Raw genomic sequence first — 22,399 nt, forward strand, 5'->3', positions numbered from 1 at the left:
TAGACTCTGAGCACCATGGGAATACGTGCGGCATGAAAGTGTGAATATGTGGGCTGTGTCACGCAGAGTGCAATGAGAAACCTAAACACACACCCACTGGATCGTAACCCTAGTTAGGGTCACATTGTGGGGATTTCTTTGTGTTTCATAACTTACTTTCTCTACTTGATGGTGTTTGCCAAAGTTTCCTAGGCCCCCAAATAATACTGAAACAATGTGGACTCAGAACTCTTGGTTACATTTACTTCACTCCTGGTCCTCCATCATTGACGTCAATAGTCACAATATAGCCACTCCTCACCACTGTAGAGCCCATCAGCCACTGTATAACCTCACATTGCCACTGTACAACCCTCCTCTTACCACTACATAACCCCCATCACCAATGTATAACCCCCATCAGCCACTGTAAAACCCTCCATCAGCCACTGTATAACCTCCCATCAGCCACTGTATAACCTCACATTGCCACTGTACAACCCTCCTCTCACCACTACATAACCCCCATCACCAATGTATACCCCCCATCAGCCACTGTAAAACCCTCCATCAGCCACTGTATCACCTCCCATCAGCCACTGTATAACCTCACATTGCCACTGTACAACCCTCCTCTCACCACTACATAACCCCCATCACCAATGTATAACCCCCATCAGCCACTGTAAAACCCTCCATCAGCCACTGTATAACCTCCCATCAGCACCGTGTAACCCATCAGCCTCTGTATAACTGTATGACCTTTGCATCAACCACTATATGACCCTCCATCAGTCACTGTATAATCCTTCTATTGCCAACAAATGTTTACCCTCCTGAGACAATTCACTAGGGCTCTGGTTCCTGCTCACACCATGTAAGACACTGGGGAAACCAAAATGACAGAACGTCTATAAAGTGTCTTTGATTTTTTGGGTTTGTTTTTGTTTTGTTTCATTTTGTTTTTGTTCCTTGTTGCAGCCCATCTTTGCTCTTAGGGCCCAAACTGACCACCTTCTTTTTCAGTCATCACCACTTGATCAAATCCAAAACACATACCCATGGTGCAGACAGAAATTGGAGGAATCCCGGAGGATTTGTTGGCAAGAACTCAATGGGCACTTTCAACTAGAGGTAGGTGGTCTGTTCCCTCATTCTTTTTTCTTCTGAGATGTTCCAGAAAAGGAAGCTTTAAAATCCCGAGAAAAGCTCACACTAATACACAGCTCCCCTACAGATATGTGCTTCTGTCTGAGGACAGATTAAACAGATAGAAAGATCAGGGAAAGCGAGCTAACCAGAACCCTCCAGCATCCTCCTCTGGGTTGCTTCTGGCATTTGTCCCAGAGCTAGCATCATTCCAAGGCCCAGGGACTAACCCTCACCCTGTCATAGCCATCAATGTCAGACCTCCAACATGAGATTGCCTTAAAGGTAAGACATCCTCACCTCCCTCCTGCACTGTGGCAAACTCTGCTGTCTCCCTATAATGCCCATACCACCATCCTGGGACTCCTGGTGACTCTCTCAATTAGCTTCTCTCTGAGCGTTAGAAAACTCCTCTAAGCCCTTAACTGCCAAGGGGTTGCAAAATCAGTAAATGGGAACAACACAAATGATTTAGGATGCATCTAATGAGCGGATCTTTTCAGCCATCTCTATCAGTCTACTGAAGTCTAAGAAACACCAAGGAGCTCAGGACTGAGCAAGTGCTGCCCTCTTGAGGCTTACACTCTAGAGAGAAGACCAATTTCATACTCTTAGGGGCTGGCCAGATGGCTCAGTGGGATAAAGGCCTCCAAGCAAGCCTCATATTCTGAGTTCAATTCCCAGGACCTACATGGAAGAAGGAAAGAAACAAGTCCCACAAGTTGTCCTCTGACTGCCACATGGGTGCCATGGCGTAAATGTGGCATGCTAAATTCTCTAGAGAGAGACAGAGACAGAGAGAGACACACAGAGAGACAGAAAGAGACTGAGAGAGTGTTGTGGGAAGAAAAAGAAACGAGTCCGTGAAATAAAATAACTTAGTCAAAATATTGTAGAGTGGGACAAGAATGCTATATACTGTTTAATCTACCTATCTATCCATCCATCCATCCATCCATCCATCTATCTGGGCATGAGTGTAAGATCTCCTTGAGATGAGTTACAGGTAGTTGCAGCCCCCTGAGGTGGGTGCTGGTGACTGAACTCAGTTCTCTGGAAGAACAGCAAGTGCTATCGACTGCACAGCCATCTATCCAGCTCTGTGATATACTTCTAAACAGAGGTCACGGAAAATATCACAAAGTACATTTCAAAAAGCTCTAAATGGAGGTGAGAGAGTAATCCGTGTGGTCCGAGTTGTTTTCCAGAGCAGTCTATTTTATGTCTACTATTCATTTTGATTATTCTTAGAGCCCTTTTCTCTTTTCAAGTGTCTCAGTATGAATGGTAAATTAGGTGGCCTCACTGCATGAGAAGACAAGCGTGGCAGGTAAATGGCAGGTCCCTGTGTTTATCTGAATCGTGACATGATGTAGCAGAGGATGAAATTATCCACTTTATGTTCAGAAGGGTGGCCCTGAGTGAGGAAGGGAAGATAGGCTGCAAGGTGCCATGGTTCGGGTGAGAGCAGCACAGGTGGCGAGCATCTCCAAAAGGATGGTGTCTTAGACAGGGTTTCTACTGCTGTGACAAAACACCATGGCCAAAAAGCAAATTGGAGAGGAAAGGGTTTATTTCCATCACTAAAAGAAGTCAGTACAGGAGCTCAAGAAGGACTGGAAGCTGCAGGCAGGAGCTGATGCAGAGGCCATGGAGGGTGCTGCTTACTGGCTTGCTCCTCATGGGTTGCTCAGCCTGCTTTCGTGTAGGATCTAGAACCACCAGCCCAGGATGGCAGCACCCACAGTAGGCCAGGCCCTCCCCCAGTGATCCCTAATTGGGAAAATGCCTTACAGTTGGATCTCATGGAGGCATTTCCTCAACTGGGGCTTTTTTTCTCCGATGATTCTAGCTCGTGTCAAGTTGACACAAAATTAGCCAGCACAGATGGCCAACACACCTTCAAGCTCACACACTGGGTGTCACATGAGAGGAGTCAGGCACAGGGCAGATGTAACAAAGGAATGATCTAGAAATCTAAAATGAAATCCTAAGTCAAAGGGAGGCTGGGACTGGAGCATAGCTCAGTGGTAGGATGTTTGTCTAGCATAGTGAAGCCCTAGGTTTGATCCCCAGCAATGAATAAGAAAGGAGGAGGAGGAGAAGAGGATGAGGAGGAGAAGGAGGAGGAGGAAGCCGAGGAGGAGGAGGAAGACGAGGAGGAAGAAGAAAAAGAAGAAAACAAACCTGAGGTCCACAACACACAATTCATAAATTTATCTTGTTTTGAGGGAAGGGGAAGAAGAGCAGACCAAGTATGTGAAGACCTATACCACAGAGCTAGTGAGGCGATTAGTAAGAGAACAGAGCAAGTATTTGGGGGAAATGGGTGTTTCCCTTTGAAGGGCACACTGGGGCACTGCTGTGTGCCTCAGACTGGTGTCACATGTGATACATGTTATGAGGTATCAGCAATTGTCTTGAAACTCTAATCCTTGGGCTGGAGAGATGGCTCAGCCATTAAGAGCACTGACTGCTCTTCCAGAGGTCTTGAGTTCAAATCCCAGCAACCACATGGTGGCTCACAACCATCTGTAATGGAGATCTGACACCCTCTTCTGCTGTGTCTGAAGACAGCGACAGTGTACTCATACATAATAAATAAATAAATCTTTTATAAAAAAAAGGGACTCTGATCCTTCTCCCTCCACCTCTCTTCTAGGCATTCACCACCATGTGGAGTTAGCTCCTGAGCCTTCTCTTCCCTGGCCCTACCCCATGTCAAGCTAACTCAAGGCATGTGCAAAGGATAGCACGCAGAGACGCTTATAAACCTATTCGACTGGCATCCCAAAGCACAGGTTTTCCAAACAATTCAGCGATTCATCAAGACACAGGTGAGGGAGAGAGCCCAGGGTCACCATCCCTACTACCACACCAGTTCCCTGCTGTGTTAGCAAGTCTGAAAGCCCCTGTTCCCTCACCAAGAAAACAAGTGACCACCACCTACATTGGAGCACTAGTTCGTGGACCTTGGGAGATAATTAATTAATATTGGGTTTTTAGAAGACGTTTTTAAATTATGTGATACACGGAGGAAAGTCTATGCAGTGGAGTGTATGTACCCATGGAGTCCAGAAGAGGATGTTGGATTTGGATTTGTCAGAGCTGGAATTACAGGAGGTAGTGACCCACCTGACCTGTAAAGCAAGTGCTCTCCACTGTGAGCAATCTTCCTGGTCCTCGAGCTTGTGAAGGGCACCTGCACAGGATGAGTTATGGCTCCTTGTTTCCCCACATCAACTCTTGTTGATTCTCAAAAATTGCCTTTATTCTCCCACTTATCAGAACCTGCTTAAGAGGCCCTCATTCTATTTGACCTTTGCAGGCAGGGGACAGAAGCAAAAGAAGTTCAGTTATAATTCTCTCCGTGAAACACACAAAGCATGACCTCTCCTTTATACATGTAGATGTGTGTGTGGGCTTCTACACACACACACACACACACACACACACACACACACACACACACACAATTTAAATAATTTTTAAAGTATTAACAGAGCCCAAGCTACCTAGCAGTGTTTCAACTGGAAATGCTTTTCATGAGTCTTCTATTTCTTGCTTCCTTTCTAACAGGGCTAGGAAAGGCTCTGCTACATCACCTCATAAGGGCATTTGGAAAGCAGAAAAACGGGCACTCCAATCTGCCACCAAGAGGGCTGAAGGTCAATGGTGTGTGGTGGGATTCGTCTCTTGATTGCTTGGCATGTGAGAGGAAAGCATAAAGAAGACAGAACAGTAACAGTGCTGAGGCCCAGGCTTCAGATGACAACCACCACTGTCCCATCTGCTTCTTCACAGCAGTTCACCTGGATAAACAATTTCTCCTGTTTTGTCCCTCACTGTCTGAACAGTCCCATATCAGCTGAATATGACCAAAGTACCCCATATGAACTACAGAAATGCCACGGTGAAACCCATTATTTTATACAAATAATACCCAGCCATGAAAGGAAAAAAATTGACTCCTCTGTCTGCTCGAAGATGAGAAACCTTGGTGACTTGGGGAAAGAACACACAGCATCCTAAGGGCACACTGTCCTTTAAGGGCCATGTGGGAGATTAGCAGCACAGCTGACACTGCTCAGTGTTTGGTCTGATTTCACTTTGTTTGGGTCTGTGCCTGTTACAAGGCCGCCTCTGACCACTGTGTCCTACCTCCGCTGACCTCCACAGTTAGCCTCTCTTTCACTTGTAGCATCCCCACAGTGCTGGGCCAGGGAGAAAAATAACTGAGCAGTCTGGCCACAAGCTTGTGTCTAGAGACCTTACAAATCAATTGTGGTGCAGGGATCTTGAAGATTATTTAACTCATAGTCTACTTTGTCCCTTTCCCTTTTCCAGTCAGGTGGGAGAACTGAGGCATGCTCACAGAGCATGTGCAAAAGTCCACGTGCTCACCCAATCAACTTCCCTGATCGCTTTCTGAGGCCTCGATTGAACCTGGGGTATTTTTAATATCTGGTTCTCCCCCACGCTAGAACTACAAGAGAGACTAACATAGGGAAGAGCTCACACAGTCCCAGAGATACAGTTCAGGTCTACTGAGCACTGAGATTGAGAAGAAGGGAGGCAAGAAGGAAGGTTACACAGGGAAGGTCTAGGCAGAAGGCTAGAACAGTGCTCCCAAGACTAAGAATTGTGTTGATTTGCTCTGATTTTTGGTAAAAGTATCTCACTGGGTAGCTGGTCTTGAACTTGCTTGTGACCTTTTTGTGAATGTCACCACACCTGGCTAACTTTACAATAATGTGATTCTCTGCCATTGAGATTGTGCCCAGGCTGCTCAGTCATTTTTCTCTCTAGCCCAACACTGTATGGATGCTACCAGTGAGTGAGAGCCTAACTGTGGAGGTCAACGGTAGCAGGGCACAGTGGTCAGGTGTCAAGAATAAATTTTTAAATTAACCCAACAAACCTCCTTATTTACCATCCCAACCAGGCACCAGAATCACTCTTACTTCATATATGTTAAAACAAAGGCCTGAAGGATTAATTGATTCTCCCAATGCACAGCAGAATGAAAACACAGAAGATCCAGAGGGGTGACCTTCAGAACCTTCCCTTGACCCACAAGGCAGAAGACCTCACAGCACCACCATGGACAATCTATTTCTCCCCTGAGAGGAGGCTGGTCTCTGCTCTGAGGGGGAGGCTGGTCTATGCTCTGAGGGGAGGCTGGTCTCTGCTCTGAGGGGAGGCTGGTCTCTGCTCTGAGAGGAGGCTGTCTCTGCTCTGAGGGGAGGCTGGTCTCTGCTCTGAGGGGAGGCTGGTCTCTGCTCTGAGGGGAGGCTGGTCTCTGCTCTGAGAGGAGGCTGGTCTCTGCTCTGAGAGGAGGCTGGTCTCTGCTCTGAGGGGGGAGGCTGGTCTCTGCTCTGAGGGGAGGCTGGTCTCTGCTCTGAGGGGAGGCTGGTCTCTGCTCTGAGGGGAGGCTGGTCTCTGTTCTGAGAGGAGGCTGGTCTCTGCTCTGAGAGGAGGCTGGTCTCTGCTCTGAGAGGAGGCTGGTCTCTGCTCTGAGGGGAGGCTGGTCTCTGCTCTGAGGGGAGGCTGGTCTCTGCTCTGAGAGGAGGCTGGTCTCTGCTCTGAGGGGAGGCTGGTCTCTGCTCTTAGAGGGGGCTGGTCTCTGCTCTGAGAGGAGGCTGGTCTATGCTCGTAGGGGGGTCGGTTAAAGTCCTGAGAGGAGGCTGGTCTCTGTTCTGAAGGGAGGCTGGTCTCTGCTCTGAGGGGAGGCTGGTCTCTGCTCTGAGGGGAGGCTGGTCTCTGCTCTGAGAGGAGGCTGATCTCTGCTCTGAGAGGAGGCTGGTCTCTGTTCTGAAGGGAGGCTGGTCTCTCTGCTCTGAGGGGAGGCTGGTCTCTGTTCTGAGGGGAGGCTGGTCTCTGCTCTGAGAGGAGGCTGGTCTCTGCTCTGAGGGGAGGCTGGTCTCTGCTCTGAGGGGAGGCTGGTCTCTGCTCTGAGGGGAGGCTGGTCTCTGCTCTGAGAGGAGGCTGGTCTCTGCTCTGAGAGGAGGCTGGTCTCTGCTCTGAGGGGAGGCTGGTCTCTGCTCTGAGGGGAGGCTGGTCTCTGCTCTGAGAGGAGGCTGGTCTCTGCTCTGAGAGGAGGCTGGTCTCTGCTCTGAGAGGAGGCTGGTCTCTGCTCTGAGGGGAGGCTGGTCTCTGCTCTGAGGGGAGGCTGGTCTCTGCTCTGAGGGGAGGCTGGTCTCTGCTCTGAGGGGAGGCTGGTCTCTGCTCTGAGGGGAGGCTGGTCTCTGCTCTGAGGGGAGGCTGGTCTCTGCTCTGAGGGGAGGCTGGTCTCTGCTCTGAGGGGAGGCTGGTCTCTGTTCTGAGAGGAGGCTGGTCTCTGCTCTGAGGGGAGGCTGGTCTCTGCTCTGAGGCCCAGCAGTCACTAGAAAGTAGCTCCATCTCCCCCCTAAGGCTCTAAGTGACCCAAGCTGCAGAGAGGAAGAAGCAAAATGCCTTCTGGAGGAGGTAAGCTGTGCTTAACCCCTACAGTCTCCCAGGGCACCAGAAAATCACAAAATGACTGCGCTACAGGGAGACGATAGGTTCTGAATCGCCTTTAGAAAGAAGCACAGCCTCCCAGAGTCATTGCAGGAAGGCCCCAAAGAAAAATAATGGCAGAGGGAGTGGAAGTGGGGATGGGGGTGGGGCAGCTGCTCTTATAAGAGCCCTTTGTGGTAGCTGCCTCTGAAAGGAGGTTTTGCTAGACAAGGTGGAACTTCTCAAGGTGACAAGCAAATGGCACAGGCTGAGCTGTGACCCTCCGCTCACTCCATAACCAACCCCCTTTCCTTTGGAGGGCCAGAGCCCAAACTGTCCCCGGCGCCCCACCCAGCCCCAGCACAAACCAAGGCTTTCTAGTCTGCACAGCAACTAATGAGTAGCAAAGGGCTCGGGGGCCAAGGTGGTTTCCTGGGGGGATGAGTCCTCTGAGCCCCATAGTAAGTGCAATCACAACTCCCTTCCTTTGCTTTGCTCCCCACTCCTTTCTTTGCCCCAAACAAGCTGCTCCTGTCCCTCTGGCTCTGACTGGCCTGGAAGGGGGACAGGCAGTCTCCACATCAGGTTATCACATCTCTCAAATTCTGCCACCTCAACATCCTTTCCCAAATAGAAATGAAACAATGTGGCAGGACCAGAAAGCAAGAGCCTCACATTTAACAACAAAGCGGCAGCTCTGCCCTGGGCCGCAGCCCTGGGCCCCAGTGCTGTGTATACTTCACGGCTTTCCTGGTTTCGTGGAGCTGAGAGGACGGCAGTCAGCTGGGCCTGCAGGTGCAGAGGTGAAGTGGAGGACCAGGAGTGTTCTCTGCAAGACCTCTGCCACCAGGGAGATTCTCTTTCACCCAAATTCCATGCCTGACAGCTGGGAACACAGCCTGTGGCAGGTTCAAGGGCTTCCTGCCTTCATCTGCCTGCTGCCTGCTGCCTGCTCTCTGGAGGGCCACACGCTGTTTTCTCTCTGAGAAATCCTGTTTCACTGAATGATGTACCACTTTCCCAAACATACATATGTGCACATATGCACACACACACATGGACACACACACACACACACACACACACACACACACACACACGTTCATCGGGTACTGGAAAATATGTGAAATGGCCTAAACTCTCACAATATTAGGACCAGCAAGATGGCTAAGCTAGCAAAAGTACCTTCCCTTGCTAGACGGACAATCTGAGTTCAATCCCTGGAATCTACAGTGGACAAAGAGAAGTGACTCCAGAAAGTTGTCCTCTGATCTCCACATGTGTTCTCCCCCGGCCCCCAACACACACAAATACATATCAGTAGTAAAAATTTTAAAAACCTTTAAACTCTCAAATATTGCTTTATGGGAATAAAATGATGTGCTCACTTTGAAAAAAAATGATTGTCAGTATCTACTAACCCTAAATATTACCTGTGAGCCAACCGCTCCACTTCACTGTGCTCACTCAAACACAAAGGGACGGACTATGGCACAGCCTCACAGGGAAATAGCACAGAAATGAAAAACCTGTCATATATAATAGGTAAACTTCGTAAGCAGAGTGAAGAGGTCAGACAAAATGAGTGTATCTGAGATTACAGCAATTGGATAAGATTTTAAAACAAGCAAATTTAATGGTTATGTGAGAAGTCAGAACACTGGTTACCTTCTGAGAATTGAAAATTTCTTTTAAAACATTTTGAGACTATTTTTATTTTATATGCATGACTGTGTCTGCACCACATGTGTGCAGTCCCCTCAGAGGCACATAAGAGGGTGTCAGAGCTCCTGGGACTGGAGCGGTAGATGGTTGGGAACCACCATGTGGGTGCTGGGACTTGAACCTGGGTCCTCTGGAAGAGACGCCAGTGTTCTTAACTGCTGAGCCGTCTCTCCAGTCCCCAAACTTTTAACTTTCGATTTGGGTGCTGGTTACACAGCTGTACATTTTATGACAAATTTCCAACTTAGATGCTTATTGGCAGTTTCAAAAATGAGCATCCTATATTTTAAGTGGGTTTCTTGTTGTTTTGAGACAGGATCCTACTCTGTAGACCTGACTGGCCTGGAGCTTTAAACATAGACCAGACCAGCTTCAAGCTCATGGGGCTACACCGCTTCTGCCTCATAAAGACATGTACAGCCACATCTTACATTTTGATTCAAAATATTTATTAATAAAAGAAAAACACCCTGAAAACAGATAATTCCTCAAAAAGGCAACAATAGGTTACTCTGTGACTTAAATGTTGAAAGCTGAAAACATGATTGCATAGTAATGTGTACATTTTGGAGGATGTGGATAAGGATGTGGGTTTTCATTAGACAATAAAGCTCTGGGTTCAAACCTCAGCACCACAAAAACTATACACAAATATTCACCACAGCATTGTTCACGATGGCCAAAAAGTGGGGAGAACTCAAACGCCCATCACAGATGAATGGACAAACAAAACTATAACATATCTGGGCACATGAGAGGGCTCAGTGGGTAAAGGTACTTACTACATGCAAGCTTGGCAACCTGAGTTCAGTCATCAGAGCCCGTATCACACCATGGTGCCCTTGCCTCCCCACCCCCCAAATCATGCCCACATATATACCACATATACGCAATAATAATATAATATAATAAAAATGTTAAAGGGGCCAGCAAGCCAGACAACCTAAGTTTGGCTTCTGGGACACACATAGTGGAAGGAAGTGCTGATACTTGCTTCAATACATGTACCTTGGAAGCACAATGCTTAATGAAAGAAGCCAAGCCCAAAAGGTGACTGAGTTTCACTAACCTGAAATACTAAGAATGGATACATTCCGGGAAACAGAGTAGCTCAGTGAGTGACTCCTAGGTGGGGGGAGGGGTGACTAGAGAATAAAGCAAGAGACCAGAGTCCTAGACAGCCTTTAAAGGGCTTCGACAGTCAGAGGCACAGGTACCCAGTGCCTGAGCAACTAGAGTCAGCGTAGAATTGAACAGAGGAAAAGCTCAGAATCTAGAATCAAACTGACCTAGTTTTGCATTAATCCATTACCTACATACTTGCTTCGTTATCTTGGACAAGCAACTAATTTTTTTGTGCTTCAACTTTTGTACAATAAAATTAGTAAAATAAAGACTGGGGATGCTGCTCAGAGGTACAGTGGCTGACTAGCATGTGTGAGGCCCTAGATTTAACCTACACATGCACGCGAGCCACACATGCACACACACAATGCACACACACACATGCACATACACACGTACACACACATGCACACACGCATGCACACACATATATGCACACATATGCACGCACGCACACAGTCCTTATCCAAGAGGACTGTCACAATGATTGTCAAATGAGATGATGTAAGTGATGTATTAATTCTGCTTCCTTGAGAGTTCCAAACACTCTTAATTACTAGAAGGCAACCAGGAAAGATACTTAGTTTTAGCACAACAGTAGGCTCTATAGTCAAACAGCTATCATTTAAATCTATGGGTCCATGACTTCATCTGTCTAAGCCTTTGTTTCTCCAACTGTGTAAAGGGAACACAGTACTCACTGCAGTGCCCGACACCTAGGAAACACACAATAAGTACCAACTGTCACTATATCCAGTCAACAAAGAAAATTATTGCAAAGTCAGTCGCAAGCTGTATCCTGGGATGAAACAAGCTTCACTGCCCTCAAGAAGCTCATAGTCTGGCTAGGGAGTCAGATGCATAAACAACCAATTATTCTTAGGTCAGCCGCACAGTGCAGCCTTTGATTCAGTCAACAGCAGCAGATCCGGGCAGCGTGGAACAAAGCTGGATATGTAAGGAACACTAAGGGGAGGGCAGTGCTGAACAGACCCTTCTTTTCCCACAAATTGCCTGTGAATGTCTAGATAAACAGCCATGCAGACTTCCTCCTCGGCATTACTCCTACTAGATGGTCAGGCTCTGGAGGATGCCTCTTCCTATCTGTCCCCTGTGCCGACCATGGCTGGGACCCCCATCACTCAGGTCCCTGGGCACATTATCTGTAGTATCTGATTTTGGAGCACTCCGAGTGTCTCCTCAAAACCCCTACGTTTTCAGTTAGTGAGATTTTGTTGTCTCTATTTTGAAACAAAGTTACACATTCAGACTGGCCTCAATTACCAATTGTTCGAAGGTTTCCAATCCCTCCTCTAGGCTGTGAGGTTCTGGTGTCTAGGAACCATTCACTCAGCTAGCATGCACTGAGTACCTACTATTTGCCGGACCCTGAAATAGGTGCTTGAAGTTCAGATGGGAGCATAGAATGTGCTCATGGAACATATGGTCTATATTTATAAAACAGGTTTGAGATGGATATGTATCCCGCTGGCTACCTGGATATGGGTTCTTGACTATTAATTTGAATTTTACAAAAGCAAGACACTAGAACACAGTGGTGGAGGGAACATAGTGCCTCCTCCTGCATCCCTGGATATTCATGCCATTGTTCAAAAGCATCCTAGGGCACACAGCACTACCACAGAGACATTTCCAGAAGCTCTTCCCTTACAAAACTGTGTACACTTTAATCCCAGCACTTGGGGGGAAGGGGGGAAAAGACAGAAAGAAAAAGAAAGAACCACTGACCAGGGAGGCACCTTCACTGAGCCAGGCTGTTCTAGGTACAAAGAAATGAACAAATGTCTATGTACTTAGCAAAATCTGCTGAGTTCTACGATATCATATTATACAGCCTCCTTTGAGAGAAGAGGCTTGTTCAACTCTGTCAGGAATTTTTCTTGCCCTACTCCCAGCTCCCTACCTGCACCAGGACAGATGCAATAGGAGGGCAATCTTGTGGTTCTGGGGTAGGTAGAGCAGGATAAAGGCATGCCCATGAACTCTGAAACGCAGACTAGCTTGAATAGAGGAAGGAAATCCACAGGACCAGCCAACTAAGAGCTGTGGTCCAAATTACTGCTGCCAATGAACGGCTGCTGGAACTGCTGATGCAACTGCAGGCAAGCTGACAAGGAGGCCTCACGTGGGACCAAAGTAATCTGCATTACCTTGTCCTGGGGAAATGAGATGGGGTTTTTCTTTTTTTCATGTTATGAATTGAACCCAGGGTGTCATGCATTTGAGGCAAGCACTCTACTGTATAGTTGGGGAAATGAAATTCTCTGGATCTCTACGTCCCAGTTCCAAATTCAGCCCTAGGTTAGGAGAACTCATGTCCTTAGCATTAATCTCTGCTCATCTTTGGGAATATAGCAGGCATTATGTTGTTCTAGTGTAAGAACTTTGCAGTTTGATTTTAGATCAACATTCTAAGTGCATCTATTGCAGATGTATCTTGGAATAACTTCTAATTTGAAGAGAAATAGATATGGAAGAACAGTAGCTTCCCCAGGATCAGTAGATCCTGGTGATACAGTGTTACTAGATCATCCAGTGATCCTGGGAGACACACACAAACAAATTTGATATATATGGTAAGAAAACACAGAAATTGAAATAGTAAACTTTGATGTGGAATGGAGTGTGTGTGTGTGTGTGTGTGTGTGTGTGTGTGTGTGTGCGTGTTATGTATGTGTGGGAATATGCATGCTATAGCATACATGTGGAGATTAGAAGACACCTTTTTTTAAAGATTTATTTGTTATATATAAAGACACTATAGCTGTCTTCAGACACACCAGAAGAGGGCATGGAATCCTATTACATACAGATGGTTGTGAGCCATCATGTAGATGCTGGGACTTGAATTCAGGACCTCTGAAAGAGCAGTCAGTGCTCTTAACCACTGAGCCATCTCTCCAGCTCCTAGAAGACACTTTTTGTGGAGTCAGTTATCTCCTTCCATTTTTATGTTGGTTCCAGAGACTGAATTCAGGTGTCAGACTTGTGAGACAAGCACCTTTGTCCACTGAGTCATCTTGTCCTTTCATATCATATTAATGTGCTCCTTAATACCACCACCAAATGGTACTCACTTTGAATTCATACTGATCATCTCTCTGTTCTTGGTTCCTTCAATGACTACAGCACTTTTTAGATGAGTGGTACACTATGACCAACAAAGCAAACTTTCTATCAAATGTAATGACAACAAAGTTAACAGGGTGATCAGCTCAGCCGTGCTCCCTGAAAGCCTCCCTTGAAGTCAGGCATGGTGGTGTGTACCTGTAATCTCAGTACTCATGACACTGAGACAGGAGGACTGAAAGTTCAAGGTTAGCCAAAGCTATACAAAGTGAGATATTCTTCATGAGAAGAAAAGCACTGAAGAGATAGATGCTCAGCAGTGAACAACACTTGCAGAACCGGTTGGTTCCCAGCACCCACATCAGGTGGCTCACAAACACCTGCAACTCCAGTTCCAGGGGATCCAATGTTCATCTGCCGGCTTAGGCACTTGCATGTGCCTGGTATGTGTGTGCACACAACATAACTTTAATATATGTATCATTAAATCAAAATATTAAGTTGACTAATTGCTTAAAATCAATTGTAGGAAGATTATTTTAAATATGTGTTTGTAACATATATATTTGTTTATGCGGATTGTATAGTAATATAACACCCTTATCCAAATGCTTGAGAAGGAAAGTGTTTTGAAGTTCATATTTTAGACTGTTTGCATATGCATAAGATACCTTGACAGTAAATAATTTTTTTAATTTTTTAATTTTTATTTTTTGGTTTTAGGGACAAGGTTTCTCTGTGTAGATCTTGCCTATCTTAGAACTCGCTCTGTAGAGCAGGCTGGCCTCAAACTCAAAGATCTGCCTGCCTCTGCCTTCCAAGTGCTGAGATTAAAGGCGTGCACCATCACTGCCCAGCTATGAAATGTTTTATGTTTTATATATACCTCACATGCACTCACTGAAAGCAATTTATATAATATTTTTAGTGTACATACATTTTGTCTGTGACCCATCACCTGAGGTTAGTGTGACACTTCCCAGATGTTACGTCAGCACTCAAAGGTTTCAGATAAGACATCACGTACTTTTGCCATAAGACATGGAGAGATCAAGCTGGTACTGACCAAGAAGCTTCTATCGCACTGGTTAGCTTTCACAGTCCCGGAAGGTGCTATGAAGGCTCTAGGGGAGAAAGCCATCAACAGTCTTACCCAGCTGTGAGTGCTGTGAACTAAGAGAATAGTTGGTGTGGCAGACAAGCCTGTGGGTGCAATAATGGCATGGTGGTATAAAGGAAACCAACCACTTTCTGGTTGGATTTAGAGCCCTCTCCACGGGAGAAAATATATACTTCATTCTATAAGTATAGCCAAGAAGCCATAACTGGGGAAGTCACAGGCTCCAAGGGTGAACCTGCTACTATTATTCTGCTAAGTGGACATAGTATTAAACTCTTCTCTAATTCATATCCATCCCATGGTCAGGGAAGCTCTCTCAGACTTCACTGTAAAAGCTTCTTTATGCAGTGGACAGTGGCTAACTACACCTGCTCAAAGTGCAGGGTGGAATGTTCTCACCTCTCCCTTAAGGCTCATGGACTATCATGGAGGAAGGGGTAAGAAGACCTTAAGACCCAGAAGTCAGAAAGGATCAGAATGAACAGTGTCGGTACAACCATTCTGGAAATCAGTCTGGAGGATCCTTAGAAAATTGGACATTGAACTGCCTGAGGATCCAGCTATACCTCTCTTGGGCATATACCCACAAGGTGCCCCAACATATAAAAAAGACACGTGCTCCACTATGTTCATTGCAGCCTTATTTATAATAGCCAGAAGCTGGAAAGAACCCAGATGCCCTTCAACAGAGGAATGGATACAGAAAATGTGGTACATCTACACAATGGAATATTACTCAGCTATCAAAAAACAACGACTTTATGAAATCAAAGGGCAAATGGTTGAACTGGAAAATATCATCCTGAGTGAGCTAACCCAATCACAGAAAGACATACATGGTATGCACTCATTGATAAGTGGCTATTAGCCCAAATGCTTGAATTACCCTAGATGCCTAGAACAAACGAAACTCAAGACAGATGATCAAAATGTGAATGCTTCACTCCTTCTTTAAAAGGGGAACAAGAATACCCTTGGCAGGGAAGAGAGAGGCAAAGATTAAAACAGAGACTGAAGGAACACCCATTCAGAGCCTGCCCCACATGTGGCCCATACATATACAGCCACCCAATTAGACAAGATGGATGAAGCAAAGAAGTGCAGACCGACAGGAGCCGGATGTAGATCTCTCCTGAGAGACACAGTCAGAATACAGCAAATACAGAGGCAAATGCCAGCAGCAAACCACTGAACTGAGAATAGGACCCCCTTTGAAGGAATCAGAGAAAGAACTGGAAGAGCTTGAAGGGGCTCGAGACCCCATATGTACAACAATGCCAAGCAACCAGAGCTTCAAGGGACTAAGCCACTACCCAAAGACTATACATGGACTGACCCTGGACTCTGACCTCATAGGTAGCAATGAATATCCTAGTAAGAGCACCAGTGGAAGGGGAAGCCCTGGGTCCTGCTAAGACTGAACCCCCAGTGAACTAGACTGTTGGGGAGAGGGCAGCAATGGGGGGAGGGGTGGGAGGGGAACACCCATAAGGAAGGGGAGGGGGGAGGGGGATGTTTGCCCGGAAACTGGGAAAGGGAATAACATTCGAAATGTATATAAGAAATATTCAAGTTAATAAAAAAAAAAAAAAAATGGGGTTCAGAACTAAACAAAGAATTCACAGCTGAGGAATGCCGAATGGCTGAGAAACACCTAAAGAAATGTTCAACATCTTTAGTCATAAGGGAAATGCAAATCAAAACAACCCTGAGATTTCACCTCACACCAGTGAAAATGGCTACGATCAAAAACTCAGGTGACAACAAATGCTATCGAGGATGTGGAGAAAGAGGAACACTCCTCCATTGTTGGTGGGATTGCAGACTGGTACAACCATTCTGGAAATCAGTCTGGAGGTTCCTCAAAAAATTGGACATTGAACTACCTGAGGATCCAGCTATACCTCTCTTGGGCATATACCCACAAGGTGCCCCAACATATAAAAAGACACGTGCTCCACTATGTTCATAGCAGCCTTATTTATAATAGCCAGAAGCTGGAAAGAACCCAGATGCCCTTCAACAGAGGAATGGATACAGAAAATGTGGTACATCTACACAATGGAATATTACTCAGCTATCAAAAACAATGACTTTATGAAATTCATAGACAAATGGTTAGAACTGGAAAATATCATCCTGAGTGAGGTAACCCAATCACAGAAAAACACACATGGTATGCACTCATTGATAAGTAGCTATTAGCCCAAATGCTTGAATTACCCTAGATGCCTAGAACAAATGAAACTCAAGACGGATGATCAAAATGTGAATGCTTCGCTCCTTCTTTAAAAGGGGGAACAAGAAAACCCTTGGCAGGGAATAGAGAAGCAAAGATTAAAACAGAGACAGAAGGAGCACCCATTCAGAGCCTGCCCCACATGTGGCCCACACATATACAGCCACCCAAGTAGACAAGATGGAAGAAGCAAAGAAGTGCAGACCGACAGGAGCCGGATGTAGATCGCTCCTGAGAGACACAGCCAGAATACAGCAAATACAGAGGCGAATGCCAGCAACAAACCACTGAACTGAGAATAGGACCCCGTTGAAGGAATCAGAGAAAGAACTGGAAAGCTTGAAGGGGCTCGAGACCCCTTATGAACAACAATGCCAAGCAACTAGAGCTTCCAGGGACTAAGCCACTACCTAAAGACTATACATGGACTGACCCTGGACTCTGACCTCATAGGTAGCAATGAATATCCTAGTAAGAGCACCAGTGGAAGGGAAGCCCTGGGTCCTGCTAAGACTGAACCCCAGTGAACTAGACTGTTGGGGGGAGGTGGCAATCGGGGAGGGTAAGGAGGGGACACCCATAAAGAAGGGGAGGGGGAGGGATTAGGATGTTTGCCCGGAAACCGGGAAAGGGAATAACACTCGAAATGTATATAAGAAATACTCAAGTTAATAATATATATATATATATATATATATATATATATATATATAAGAATGAACAGTGTCTTCTGGACATTTCAGTATTGCTCATGAACTCACAGCAGCTGTGGGATCTGTACGAGATCTAGCCAGTGTAAGATCAACATTCAATGTACAAGATCAACATTCCAGTTTAGAGTGAGAAGGGGCTCATGAGCCCCTACTGCTAGCTGAAGAACTATGGTCAGCTGATGGCTTTTAGGGAAAGTAGAGCCATTTTCTTTAAGAGTATTGCCTCTGGTAGGTCAACCATAGTCCAGTGGATGGCCCCATAGCCAGGAATACATGGGCAGCACAAACTGGATTTGGTGGGTTATTGGGGGTGGGGGAGAACAGGACATAAACTTAGGAGGGGTGAGGAGATAAAAGGCATATCAGGGGAGTGAATAATATGAAAATTCATTATTTGCATGTAAGAAATTCTCAAAGAGGGGTTGGGGATTTAGCTCAGTGGTAGAGCGCTTGCCTAGCAAGCGCAAGGCCCTGGGTTCGGTCCCCAGCTCCGAAAAAAAAGAAAAGAAAAAAAAAAGAAATTCTCAAAGAATTAATAAAAGATATACAATATATTATATATATTTAAGTTTCTGATATGGGGAACCCATCTTGGTAGTGAAAGTTTGTAATTCCAACGCTTAGGTTAAAGCAAAAGAATCAGAAGCTTGAGGTCATCCTGGGATATATATTAAGATCAAGGTCATCCTGGGCTACATATTAAGCCCAAGGTCATGACGCTGGGCTACATATGAAGGTCACCAGCTATTCTGGGCCACACAAGACTGTTTTAAAACAAACAAGTTTTGGTTTTGGATACTGGATTGAAGTTTGGTTTGTATTAATACCGGATTGGGTTATAAAGCATTATTATTTCAGAGTGTCAATGTTCTCCATTACACAGAACCATGGTTGTTGAGTTCCATAAACTGTCTGCAGAAGACACTGATGACAGCAAATGCTTCTAAGACAGAGAGATCTGTCTCACATCTGTCTGTATGGAGATACATGGAGTTCACAGGAGCCAGACAGATGGGGCAGCATGAATAATCATGGATGAAGTCACATATCTGAATCATATATCTCCAGTTTCGGGAAGCAAGGGCAAGAGGAGACAGGAAGGCCAGAAGAAACCAAAGCTGTTCTATTTTACTGAGGAAGGAAAAGCTGAGGAAGAGAAACCATGCCCTGAATACTTTGTTATAAAAGTAACACAGGATGGTCAATGCTTAACCCATCTCCAGATGATGTAGGCATACAGCCACTTCTGTGAAAAAGGAACAGGTCCCTCAAGGCTTCTCCAGCAAGAATTCTGTTGTGTTTAATCCCTGCAGCCAGCACCTGGGGAAAGTGCAGGTATTTATAGAGCCCAGGAAGATATATTATAGGAAGGAACAAAGTGGAAGAATAAATGATGCTCAGGTGCGTTACTTAGTATGGGGACACATTCTGAGAAGTACGTTCCACTGCTGTGAGAATACCACAGTGTACTTACATAAACTGAGATGGCAACAATGCTATCGGGTAATATAATCTTATGGGACCATCATTATAAATGTGGCCCATTGTTGACTATTAGTCATGCAGAGAGCTCAACTCAGAACAGGAATTTGGTGGTACTATGGGGGAGCAGTGGATAGGTTCTGGGAGCAAAGGCTGGGGAAAGAGAGATTAAGAATGTGCAAGGTGGACCAGTTTAGAAGAGAATTCTAAATAATGTGATCAGTCTCAGAGCTGAGTGACTTCCCGAGGCTTCTGGTCCTCTAGCCCAGACTTTCTGCATCTCTGTCCTTACTCCTGGAAACAACCAGGTATCCTAAATCAGTTCTGATCTTGAAGAGTGTGTCTCACACTCTTTTGGTTATCGGTTTTACTGCGGTTACTTAACTAGCATTTGCTACAGCCAACCTCCTCACTTCCTTCAGTAAAGCACAGCTTGTGAGTGTACGATTCTGTGATTTGTTAGTGTCCTATCCTCAAGCTTGGAGGCAAAAGTAGGCAGGCAGTCTGACACCAGGCTGACCCTAAGCAACATAGCTGCTCCCTCAGGGTTCATCCTCAGGTGAGGGACTGAAGGGAGAACCCGGTCTAGGCTCTGGTTACAGGGCATCTAGAACACCTGCTCTTAATAAAACACTTCTGTCAAGGCCTTAGCCCTCCAGCCCACTAAAGCAGAGGGGAGGGATGAGACAGGAATTTAATGCCCTCTGATTCTCACCCCAGGGAACAATCACCCCCACACTCCACCCAAAAAGCCAGGGAGCTTTCTTTCCACCTCCAGTGGACTTAACTGCCAAGCCAGCTTCTGCAAGATCTAAGAAAGAACATAACAGGGAAAAGAATGGGGAGGCCATCATATAAAATAGAGACTTCGGCAAGGGGCTGAGGTCATCACCTTAGTGATGGAGTGCTTGCCCGGCATAGGGCCTTGGACTCCTCCTCAGGTGAAAACGTGCGTGCATTCGTGTGTGTGTAATAGATAAACAAGTATGGAAGGGTTTTCTTTTCTTGTTTAATGAAAGACCTAAGTAGTGGGTAGAGTTCTGGCCTAAGATGCTAGGATTCATCTGAAAAGAAACATGATTCTACGGGGTAACCCATTATTTGCTCCCAGTACTTCTAACTACTGAGATCTCATTTCCTGTTCCCTCTCAATTGCTCGTCTTCCTTCCTTCCTTCCTTCCTCCCTTCCTTCCTTCCTTCCTTCCTTTCTTCCTTTTTTGCTTCACCTACTCTTGCTGTGTGCTTCTAGATGACATAGTACAAGACTTTACACTTAATACTCACCTGAGAGCTGCCTCACCCCTACAATCAGACAGTTAACAGTCTTTGTCTCTGCTAACTCCTTGTGCCCAAGCTTGATCTGGCTCAGGATAGTCCTCAAATTGAAATGAGAGGTAATTCCCAAATGAGACAGCACCAATAGAGCAGGGATTGGTTTCTATCCAAGTGGGCAGTGTGATAAATGACAATTAGAGAGCTAAAGGCAGACATCAAGGTACCACTGAAAAATATTTTCAGCAACCAGGAGTACTCAGAGAAACCTTGTCTCCCTGTCTCAAAACAACAAACAAAAACAAACAACAATACTTTAGTGAGGTAGTAAAGAGAAGGGTGGATAAAGAGCTGAGCAAAACAATAAATGTATCAAAGAGATGACATCAGAACTGGGACCAGGTAGCGAGGCTTCAAACACTGGCAAACTGTACCAGTGAAGTGCTCAACACTTGCCCACAACCTGATGGCCTGAGTTTAGACTCCTGAACTCACAGGGTGGAAGGAGAAAACTGACTCCTGAAAGTTGTTTTCTGATGTCCACACTTCCATGGCACATGCACACAAACAACAAATTAACCAGCAAAACAGACAAAGCAAAGGAGCTCAAAAAAAAAAATGTAGACAGAGGAAAGACAAAGCCTTGCTTACTAAGGGACTGCTGGGTAAACAGCATTGTGTTTCCCCTGGAAATACTGCACAAATTGGATGCCACAGTCCAAGGACCAAAGAACCAAACTTAAGACTGTGCAAGCATGACGGCCTGAGAACCCACATTAAAACCAGGAGTGGGCTCTGTCTTCTCTACCCTGGAAACAGCTCCTCTGCCTTTGCCCCTCACCCCTGAAAAATGTATGCCTGCTCCAAGTTCGTCTCTACCCTGATCAGGAGCGCCTCTCAGCTGCCGAGTCGTCTGCTCTCCGCAGTGGAGTTGAAGCGACCACAGATGCCCACACATGAGGGCCTCAGCTGCTTGGCAGTCCAGCGGCCTCTGACCTCACTTATCCCTAGCCGCAGCTTCCAAACCAGCGCCATTTCAAGGGACATTGACACAGCTGCCAAGTTCATTGGAGCTGGGGCTGCTACAGTTGGGGTGCTGGCTCTGGAGCAGGAATTGGGACTGTTTTTGGGAGTCTCATCATTGGTTATGCCAAGAACCCTTCTCTGAAGCAGCAACTCTTCTCCTATGCGATTCTGGGCTTCACCCTCTCTGAGGCCATGGGGCCCTTTTGCCTAATGGTGGCCTTCCTCATCCTCTTCGCCATGTGAAGCAGCTGTCTCCACCTCCACCTCCCATGGTTCTTCCGGGTCTCGTCTGCCCTGTGTGTTCCTTTTCCTGTGCCTCCCCAAGAAGTCTGGGGAAAGTGCTTGGCTCAGGGTTTGACAGAGAGAAGACAAATAAATACTGTATTAGTAAGAAAAAAAAATCCAGGAGTGGTTTCAAGCCTATAACCCCAACACTGGGTAGAGACGAAGACATGGAAGGATCCTTAGAGTGCTGGCACACACATGCATTCATACACACAAACACAGGCACACACATGTGTACACACTCATACACATAAAGTGGCATGGAGAGATATAAAAATATAAATGATCATTTTAGGTTCCACTTAGGAGAGACAGAAAGAGCAGGGTTGAACATCCAGAGACCAGCAAGGAGGCCACTGTGGAGTGAAAGCAGCACAGTGAGCAAGCCTAAGGGTGGGGGAGGTAAGTGAATCTCAGAGCCAGTGGCAGAATCGGAGGCAGATTCTGAGTTTAATTTTGAAAGATGAGCTATTGGAAGCTGCTGAGACGAGTCAAACATGCCTCCAGGATTTTCAGCCTGAGCAACTGGAAGGATGAAGTTGCCATCAACTGAGAAGGTTTTGGCTACAGCAGGCTTGAGATGTCAAGGGGAGGAACTGGGAACTCAGTTTGAATATGTGAACTTGACATCATCAGACCTCCAAGTGGAAATGGTTCAGCAGCCATTCGTACAGACTGGGACTTGGGGAAAAGAACTGATGTGGAAATAAAGGT

The 22,399-nt window shown here is 46.0% G+C and overlaps 1 protein-coding gene and 1 pseudogene across 1 annotated transcript in view; one reads left to right on the forward strand and one right to left on the reverse strand.

Annotated features, from left to right (window-relative positions):
- The window catches only part of Nhej1 (non-homologous end joining factor 1), a 97,414-nt gene that overhangs the window by 5,016 nt on the left and 69,999 nt on the right, over positions 1-22,399 (reverse strand). The gene's annotated exons all lie outside the window — the stretch shown is intronic.
- On the forward strand, positions 21,213-21,787 carry LOC116899518 (annotated as a pseudogene).

The sequence above is a fragment of the Rattus rattus genome, chromosome 4 (assembly GCF_011064425.1).
Source record: "Rattus rattus isolate New Zealand chromosome 4, Rrattus_CSIRO_v1, whole genome shotgun sequence".
NCBI classification, from domain to species: domain Eukaryota; kingdom Metazoa; phylum Chordata; class Mammalia; order Rodentia; family Muridae; genus Rattus; species Rattus rattus.